The 10842-nt window shown below is 36.7% G+C and overlaps 1 pseudogene; it reads left to right on the plus strand.

Moving 5' to 3' along the window:
* Psme2-ps2 (proteasome activator subunit 2, pseudogene 2) overlaps positions 1-9035 on the plus strand; it is a 36902-nt pseudogene extending 27867 nt beyond the window's left edge.
* The last annotated feature ends 1807 nt before the right edge of the window (positions 9036-10842 follow it).

Below are 10842 nucleotides of genomic sequence, written 5' to 3' on the forward strand. Positions count from 1 at the left end.
CAGATGGAAACGGGAAGGATCGTGTCCCTGCCTACACTGAGGTCCCTGGGGCCTCTGGAGCCCTGGGCTGGTCCCACTTGGACCAGGTATTGAGACAGTAGTGGTGGCCTCACCTGTGAGGATAGGTGTGTTAGCAAACCTGTGAGACAAGCTTTCTGTGACTGGGATTAGGGTGCAGAGAGATGTGGCACAGGGTCAGCTCCTGGCCGCAGATAGAAACTGGAAGGTATCAAAATTATATCTTGACTTCTCTAACTTTATCATTTCATTTATTCAAGTGATATTCATAATTTATATAGTAAAATCAAGTTTATTTGAATGTATGTAAATATGTCTATACTAATATACATATTAGTATAGGAGTTTGACAGTTTTATACTGGATATTCTTTTATTTTTAGTTACAAATGTTAATCAATAAAATGTTTTGTGTCCATTCCTTACAATTCAGAAATTTAGGTTCAAATAACATAGCTTAAGAAAATAACTTAGAAAAGCAAAAACAATGTGTACGTGAGTATTTCCATCTCAACATCATTTGGGAGTGAAAAAGAAGTATGAAAAATGCCCAATCATAAAGACACGGCATTAGGTTAATGATGGATAAACAGAAAACAGAGCACTTGCAATGATTAAAATTGATCTGATAAGTACAATAAGTGAGAATGCCAGGCACATCATGTAATAGAACAAAAGGACAAACTAGGGTGAGACACTGCCCATTTGTTAGGATGAAAAATATCTAAGATGGAGATAATGCAACAAGAGGCTCTTATCACTCTTCTCATTTTCAATCTTTTTAATTTCTTTTCTTTTAGCTAAAACATTGCTTTTATTGCTGCACAACAGAAAGATGAAAGCTTTTCTTGTTGTTTAACATATAATTTCACTAACCTAAATACCACTTGAAATAATTGAATGAATATGGCTTATACTTAAGTCATATTCTAATAGCATTTCAATACAATAAGTTGTCTTGCTGTAAGAAGATTTACCTTAGAGGATTTTCAAATGACAAATACATTTGTACACATATTTATAATGATTTTGTACTACAATTTTACAAAGAATAGTCACTAATCGGAAGCTTTTATTAAACATTTCATCAAGTACTTCATACCAACATTGAATGAATGCTTAATAAACAATGTCATTAATTATATACTAGAGGCAAAAACTAACAAAATGAGATTATGAGCATCTGACAAGGTATATATTTATATCAGGTCAACAAATAATGGCAAATTTATAATTTTTAAAAATTTTCCAAATTAACACTTTCCTTATGAAATTATTTCTTCTGAAAAAAGTCCTTTAGATGCCTTTTATAGGAAATTGTTTTAGTGAGCTTCATTTTGATTCTAAACATATGTTTTGGTTTTCTTGTGTGATTCAATTCATCAAATTTACTCAGTTAATACAAACAAACAGGAATTCTGACACGCAACAAACTTTGTTTACCTTTCTTCCACTATGACAGCTTTTGGGTTAACATATGGAATCAATAATTCAATGCATATAAATGTGCACCATGTGCATGTGTGGTGTCCAAGGGAGCCAGAAAACATCTCCCAAATCAAGAGTCACAGGTAATAGTGAGCTGTGATATGGGTTCTGGGAACTGAGCCCATGTCCTCTGCAAGAGCAACAAGTGCTTATAACTTTGGAGCAACCTCTCCAGCCCCTCCCTCATTTAATTCTTAAAGGAGCCCTGTGAATGTACCCAACCACTTGTCATTGAGCATTAACTCAGCTTTTCTTTATTGGATACTGGCACATAAAACTTTCACAGCACTGAGTAAACACTGATTTAAGCAAATACATTCACACATGAGAATGTATGAGATTTTTGTCAATTATATACCAAACTATTACTAGAGATATCATAAAGACAAATTTTCAACTGTAGCATTGTTTTATAAAGGCAAGAAATTTAAAATAGTTTAGATGACCATTATAATAAAATAATACTAAAAATTATGGGATGTACTTATGACATACTAAATGTGCAACTTATAAAAGGGTTGAATAACTAAATTGTATTCAACTGGAAAGATGTACTTGGCATGCCATTTTAATAAAAATTAACCACCACCCTATTTTGTTTTTAAGAGTACATATAATTAAAATGTTTACAAAAAGGACAAAGAGAGAGAAAGGAGAATCATATATGGGGGTTTTGGAGGAAAAAAGATAATGGACAACTGATATAATATAATCACAAAACATAATTTAAAAATAATTCAATATAATATGTATATTTATAGTCGTTATGACAGTGTTAAAATTTGATATATCTAATTTCTAATATTTAATATTTCAGCAAAGTGTACATTTTGACGTTATTTAATTGTCTGAATTTCCTAAAATACAGTCTTCACATAGTGAAATAAGTATCTCTTGAGGAAATATTTAAGATATAAAAAATTTAAAAATCCAATTCTATTAAAATAATAACAAAAGTATATCATACTAAATAATTTAGTTTATTATTTTCTAGTTGTGTGTGTGTGTGTGTGTGTGTGTGTGTGTGTGTGTAACCCAACCCACGATAAAGGTCTCAAATATTTCCAAAATAATACATGTAAAGAAACAGGTTCAGATGCAGATATTTGCACCCAACCAATGAATAGAAGCTGCTGACTCCTGTGATTGAATTAGGGAAAAGCTGGAGGAAGTTGAGGAGGAGGAGGACAACCCTGTCAGAGGACCAGCAGTCTCAATTAACGTGGACCTCTGAGACACTGGATCATCCACCAGGCAGCATACACCAGCTGATATGAGTCCCCCAATATATATAGAGCACAGGACTACCGGCTTTGAGTTCAGTCAGAGAAGCACTACCTAACCCTCTAGAGACTGGAGACCCAAGGGAGTTTAGAGGTCTGGTGGAATGTGTGTGTGTGAAGGGGACATTGTCATGAAGACATGGGGAGGAGGAAGGAGGTATGATATATGGAACAGTTATGGGGTGTTGACCAGGAGAGAAATGAAATCTGGAGTGTAAAAATAAATAAATATGGCCAATTTTCTGAAGAACCATCAAACTGATTTCCAGAGTGGTTGTACCAGTTTGCAATCCTACCAACAATGAAGGAGTGTTCTTCTTTCTCCACATCCTCACCAGCATCTGCTGTCATCTGAGTTTTTGATCTTAGGCATTCTGACTGGCATGAGGTGGAATTTCAGCTTTGTTTCCATTTTCATTTTCTGGGTGAGTAAGGATTTTGAACATTTCTTTAGGTGCTTCACAGACATTTGATATTCTTCACTTGCGTATTCTTTCTTTAGCTCTGTATCCTATATTTTAATAGGGTTATTTGATTCTCTGAAGCCTAATTTCTTGAGTTCTTTGTATATATTATATATTAGCCCTCTTCAGATGTAGGGTTGATAAAGATCTCTTCACAATCTGTTGGTTGCATTTTGTTCTAATGACAGTATCCTTTGCCTTACAGAAACTTTGCAATTTTATGAGGTCCCACTCATCGATTTTTGGTTGTAGAGCATAAACCATTGGTGTTCTGTTCAGGAAATTTTCCCACTGCCCATGTGTTCGAGGCTCCTCCCCATTTTCTCTTCTATTAGTTTCGGTGTATGTGGTTCTAACTGGTGGTCCTTGATCCACTTGGACTTGAGCTTTGTACAAGGCAATAAGAATGGATCTATTTGCATTCTTCTACATGCTGACCTCCATTTGAACCAGCACCATTTGTTGAAAATGCTGTCTTTTTCCACTGGATGGTTTTAGCTCCTTTGTCAAAGATCAAGTGACCAGAGGTGTGCGGGTTCATTTCTGGGTCTTCAATTCTATTCCATTGACCTCCCTGCCTGTCCCTGTACCAATACCATACAGTTTTTATCACTATTGCTCTGTGATACAACTCTGGGACAGAGATGGTGATTCCTCTAAAAGTTCTTTAATTATTGAGTATAGTTTTCATTATCCTGGGTTCTTTGTTATTCCAAATGAATTTGCAAATTGCTCTTTTTAACTCTATTCAGAATTAAGTTGGAAATTTGATGGGGATTGCATTGAATCCATAGATTGCTTTCAACAATATGACCATTTTTACTATATTAATCCTGCCAATCCATGTGCATGGGGGAACTTTCCATCTTCTGAGATCTTCTTTGACTTCTTTCTTCATAGTACTACCTGAGGAACCAGCTATACCACTCTTGGGCATATACCAAAAAGATGCTCCAATGTATAACAAGGACACATGCTCTACTATGTTCATAGCAGCCTTATTAATAATAACCAGAAGTTGGAAAGAACTCAGATGTCCTTCAACAGAGAAATAGAAACAAAAACTATGGTACATTTACACAATGGAGTACTACTCAGCTATTAAAAGCAATGACTCCAGGAAATTCTTAGACAAATGGATGGACCTAGAAAGTATCATCCTAAGTGAGGTAAATCACAAGAGAACACACATGGTATGCACTCACTGATAAGTGGATATTAGCCCAAAAGCTTGAAATACCCAAGATATAATTTACTGACCACATGAAGCTCAAGAAGAAAGAAGACCATATTGTGGATGCTTCAGTCCTAGAAGGGGGAACAAAAATACTCACAAGAGGAAATATGGTGACAAAGTGTGGACCAGAAACTGAAGAAAAAAACCATCCAGAGACTGCCCAACCTTGAATTCATCCCAATACCATCACCAAACCCAGACACTATTCTGGATGTCAAGAAGTGAATGCTGACAGTAGCCTGATATAACTGTCACCTGAGAGGCTCTGCCAGAGCCTGACAAATACAGAGGCAGATGCTGACGACCAACCATTGGACTGAGAACAGGGTCCCTAATGAAGGACTTAGATAGAGGACTGAAAGAGCTTAAGGGGTTTGCAGCCTCATAGGAAGAACAACAATATCACCCAACCATATAACCCAGAACTCCCAGAGACTAAACCTCCAACCAAAGAGTACACATGGCTCTGGCCATATATGTAACAGAGAATGGCTTTGTCGGGCATCAATGGGAGGAGAGGCCCTTGGTCCTTTGAAGGTTCAATGCCCCAGTGTAGGGGAATACCAGGGTGGGGAGGAGGGAGGAGTTAGGTGGGTGGATGGGGTTGTACCCTCATAGAAGCGGGAGAAGGGAGTATGGAATAGGGGGTTGCTGGAGAGTGAGCAGTGATAAAAGATAACATGTGAAATTAAATAAAGAAAATATCCAGTAAAAGAACAAATAGATAAACAAACAAACAAACAAATAAGACAGTTTCACAGGAGGCATCTATCACTTCTTGCTCTTACAATCTTTTAGCCTCCTGTTCTGCATAGGTCCCTGAGAATGGAGGAGAATCGCTTCAATAAAAATAGTCCATTTAGGTCTAAGTGCTCCTAAGTCTATTACTTTCTGCACATTGTCTAGTTGTGACTCTCTACTAATTACCATCCATAGGAAACTTCTCTGTACGAGTGGAGTGACTTGCTGATATATGTGTATATTAATATGTCATTTAGAGTCATTTTATGATTATATTCCTTTAGCAGAAAAATAGAAATACTTTTGGAGGAACTGCATTTTGAATGTTGCTATTTGATATATTAGAAATGTCCTGAATTTTACACTGTATGTTGTTTTTCCTAACTCATGATAACATGCATATACCATAAATATTTCTTTCTGATATTAAAATTTCTTTAGCTATTTCAACTTCTAATAAATATTCTTTGAGGAAGTAGAAAACTGAAACATGGTTACTAGAGCCTGGGAAGAGTTGGCTGTGGGAAAAGTAGAGAGGAGATGGAAGTGTGTTCATAGAGGTGCCTGGATAATAGGAAAACATTCCAATGTCTTGTAAAAAAATATAACCATAGTCCAGGAAAATTTGAAGGTTTCCAACAGAAAGTAGTAATTATACATGGTTATTGTTATACATTATCAGCATGAATTGAAAGGATATATCATATCCTATATTCTGGGAGCCATAAAGTTAAGATAGATACAAAAATGTGCATATCTCACAAGGTCCAGGTGATGCTAATATTGTAGACTGAGGAATACACTTATTAACTTTTTATTGTTTCCATTAATTTATTTATCGATTGATTTTTCATTTAATTTACATCCTGATCTCATCCCCACTTTCCCCCTAGTCTCCTCATCAAAGAGCCTTTCCTCCCATCTCTCCTCCCCTTATCCTCTGAGAAGGGGAGGCCTACCCTGGGTACCAACCCACACTGACACATCAAGTCACTGGAAGACTGGAAACATCCTACCCCACTAAGGCCAGACAAGGTAGCTCAGACAGGGGAACAGGATTCACAGGCAGACAAGAGAGTCATGGACAATCCCTTTCCAGTTCTTAGGGACTACATATATGGACTGAGGGGGTTAGGTCCAGTCCATGTATGCTCTATGTTGGTGGGTCACTCTGTGGGAGTCCCCAGGGGTTCAGGTTTGTTGACTCTGTTACTTTTCCTGTGGGATACCTATCACCTCCGGGTCTCTCAATTCTTCCATAAGTCTCCCTGAGCTCCATCTAATATTTGGCTGTGGGCCTTTGCATCTGCTTCAGTCAGGTTCTTGGTGGAGCCTCTCAGAGGATAGATATACTAGGCTCCTGTCTGTAGGCATAACAGAGTATCATTAATAGTGTCAGGGATTTGTTGCTGCCCATGAGATGGTTCTCAAGTTGGGCCAGTCTTTGGTAGCCCATTTCTTCAGCTTCTGCTCTATCTTTGTCACTGCACAGGATAAATTTTGGGTCAAGGGTTTTGTGGGTTTGTTGTTGTCCTTTTTCCTTCACTAGGAGTCCTGCCTGGCTTCAGAAAGTGGCCACTTCAGGCTTCATATACTCGATTGCTAGGAGTGTCAGCTCCTCATAGACTTCCTGGAGCTTCTCCAATCCCTGGTCTTTGGTAGGTCTTAGACATGTATAACCCCCATTCCAGACACTGATTTCCATTCACTCTCCCAGCTCTTTTTCCCTGGGCTCTCCCCACACCTGATACCACAACTCATATACTGTATCCCCCGCATAGATCCTCTCCTACCCAGTTTCCTCCCTCCATCCACCTCCTATAACTATTTTATTTCCTGTTCTAATAGAAGTCAACCATCCTCCTTGGGCCCTCCTTGTTATTTAGCTTCTTTGGGTCTGTGGGTTGTAGCACAGTGTCCTGTACTTTATAACTAATGTCCACTTATAAATGAGTATATAGCATACATGTTCTTTTGGGTCTTGGTTATCTCACTCAGGATGATATTTTCTATTTCCATCCATTTGTCTGAAAATTTTATGAATGGCCTTTGCTACCTTTTGTTGTTGTAAAAATATAAAAATAAAAATGTATTGTGGTCTTTTACCCACTAGGTCCTGTACCGTGGTGTCCCAAGATATCTGCTAGATATCTTGGCGGAAACACATCCCAGCAGCACACTTCCCTACACTTTAACCCTCACATAAAAGAACACACAACACAATAATCTTTGACCCAATTGGTAAGATATAATTGCCCACTTAAACATACAAAGCCCGGTACCATCCATCCCTTGAGAACATTAATAACAACATGTAAATACACAGAGCAGAATCTTAATATCACCTGCCATGGCTTCTCCCCTCTCTCTCTCTCTCTCCTGTCTCCTCCTCTCTCTTAGTCTCCTCCTCTTCCTTCAAACTTCTCTCCCGCCCATCTTTCCTTCTCCTCCAATGACAGGCCTCCTTCTATCCTGTACCTGCCCCTCACCAGTACTTTACAAATTCAATGGAAAGGTGGTTCTGGTGAAATCACCTGAGTTCTGAGTCCTTGACTAGGCAGCTGTCCTTGGGGCAGTGGAATTAGCATCAAAATACAGTAACTTCAGGGCAAACCACAACAACATTTATCTGGTTAACAAATGAAACAGTATCAAAAATAATTGGATCAATGATTAGAGTCACAGTAAGTTCTTTTAGGCCACCATTATAGAGTGAAAAAAATTGATTTGATACTTGACAGAAAGTACATTAAAGAAAATAGAATAAGCCAGATGATATGATGTATGCCTTTTATGCCAGCATTACTAAACAGAGACTGGTGGAACTCTGTGAGTTCAAGACCAGCCTGGCCTACATAGTGAATTTCAGACTTGCCTTGGCATTATAAATGAGACTTCATCACTAAATAAGGAATAAATACAATAAAACAAAAAAGGAGAAAAAGCATATACAAGGGAGAGGAAAATAAATGTCATAACATTTTCAGACTTTCTTTTTCCCGTTTCCTATAATTATCACAGTTTAAAGTGATCTTGAGGTACAAAAATGGAAAAAATTAGAAATTTAAACAAATATCACCATGCCAAAAATAGATTGGTCTGAGTGTTGTACTATATGACTCTAACTGGTAAGAGATTCACCATTTCTTTTTATTTATATTGATTTTTCCATGTTTAGGGCTTTTTACAAAATTTAAGAACCACCTTGGTGTATTTCATGAAGAGAGGAGAAAGGAGTAATTTAAAAAGTGTGCACTTGAAAGAATTTTTAACACTGCATTTTTGATCTGAGATCTCCTTTTATTATGTGATAAATTTGAACAAATCATTGCTCATTTTAGTTTCCCAAGCTACAGTAAGACATTATTTCTTATACCAATGGAATCTTGTAAAACTAAAGAAAGTAGACTAGTTAATACAATTATACAGGACACATAGTAAGCACCTAGCTATATTCCCTTTCATCTCCTAGAATTTGGAGTATTAGAATTTAATAAATGAGTAATGAATGAATGAATTATGTAGGAGTGGATTAAAATTGATAACTACAAACAAAATACCAGAAGTTTTAGGTCTGCTTCCAGACCCCTTCACTAACCAAATAAACCATAAGACATTATTTCCCCTTGGTTTCTTCCTGCATTCTTAACCGAATTTTTTTCTGATTATGTCTTTTTTCACAGGCTACAACAAAACTGTCCCTCAAAAGGAAGCTGGAAAAGATAAAGAGGTTCCAAAGTGTCAGAGACAAAATCTCCATCAGAAATGCCACCATATTTTCACCAGTCTTTTTGAGGACTCATAGGGTACTTTGTCTTTTGCCTTTTGATTGTTAATTCTGATATTTTCTCATAAGTGGCATTTCAAAGATGACAGCTCCAGCTGTCCCTTCGTCCTTCTCTATGATTCATGCCCAGCAGATGGTACAAATAGCTTGGCATGTATTTGCTGGATCAGTTTGGTGAAAAGGCCATGCCAGACGGCTGATAGCTTCTTTGAAGTCATTTATCCTGGATCCTGAACAGTAACTGCATAGCTTAGGCCAAATTTAAGAATAAGACATTGGAGCTTAGACAAATCTAGAATATAGGACTTCATGACTTTAATGTCCCCTGTAATTAGATATCTTTTTCATTAATCATATTACTAAATACTACTAAAGTTATATAGTATATATAATGTATATATTATATTTGTATAGCATTAATCATAATACTTGTTAGCGGTATATGCAATTTTCTCACTTCTACTGCCTGGTATTGGGATAATCCGATTAAATGCATCATAAATGACATTAGAATACACATAGGCACGGACATCAGTGAATGTTCATTTTTGTCCCAATTTGCCTTCATTTTTTTCTGGGAAATCTGGGCAAATAATTTCACTTGTCGTGACTTTTATATTCTGAAACTTTTCAATAAAGATGAGAATATCCTTCTTCCCAATATCACAAAGAGATTTTGAGACATAAAATAACAAATTCATAAAAGTTATGTAAATATTATAAGTTTCAAAGCAGGGGGATGTAGTCCAGCAAAAGAACCCTTGTCTGATGTGTAAGAGGCCTAACAAATCACAAATATATTATGGACACCATGGACACAAGAGTTTGCATATATAGATGCATAGTCATACGTCTGGCTGGCTATGTGAGTTCTAGACCAGGGCTGAAGGACATTTTCTATTCTTTGTGTTTATCAAAATAAGTTTCTCAAATAAATTGAAATAACTTTTACCAAAAATAAATGAGTGACAGAGCCTTGTAATATTAAAGTCAAATGTCTTATTAACAAATAGGTGATTTTCTTTTTGGAAATTTAACTCATCAAACCTTTCATTTTCATTTCCATGTGCAAGATAGTAAGATAAAAAACCATCACTTCAAAGCTGGACTTATGTTAAATTCCCTTTCCCTCTCTCTTCCCTTTCTCTCTCCTTTTTCTCTTTCTCTTTAGTACAAATTTCTGAAGCTACACCAAGCTTAGTTGCCATTTGCATTAAATAAGTAAAAGTAAGCCTAGTTCCTGGAAATGCTGGTAAAGCTTTCATATGATGAAGGTCCCTAACACCAACATCATAATGCAGAAACAGCTGCACTAGTCTGCAGTCAAACACTGAGGCAATGGAGACATGAGGCTTCCTGGAGTTTGCTGACAAGCAAGTCTGGCTGAAACATTGAGTTCAGTGAGAGACCAAATTTCAAAACAAAACTAAACAAAAACAAAAACAAAACAAAACAAAAAAAGATGGAAGGTAATTAAGGAAGAGACCAAATGCTAACTTTTGACCAGCATACATATATGCACATAAATAAAAACATAAACAAGCATTAGGATGGTTGTTTCATAAGACAGCAATTTGAACTATGCAAGACATCCTTTTTAAAGCTTGATCAGAGAGATAATATCCATGATGTTATCTGAGTCTTTAGAATATCCAGAATTTGGGTGCTAGTATGGGGAAGCTGCTTTGAGTAATTTCATCTGTATGCATCAGCACAGATTCTAGGAAAGATGAATATATTGCAGCCAAAATCCTTATCTTTGAATTGCACTTGTTCAAGTACCTGGGGCTTAGTAAAGTTCTTATTCACCACTTTGTATCCTCAT

The sequence above is a fragment of the Rattus norvegicus genome, chromosome 4, assembly GCF_021556685.1.
Source record: "Rattus norvegicus strain SHRSP/BbbUtx chromosome 4, alternate assembly SHRSP_T2T, whole genome shotgun sequence".
Classification (NCBI taxonomy): domain Eukaryota; kingdom Metazoa; phylum Chordata; class Mammalia; order Rodentia; family Muridae; genus Rattus; species Rattus norvegicus.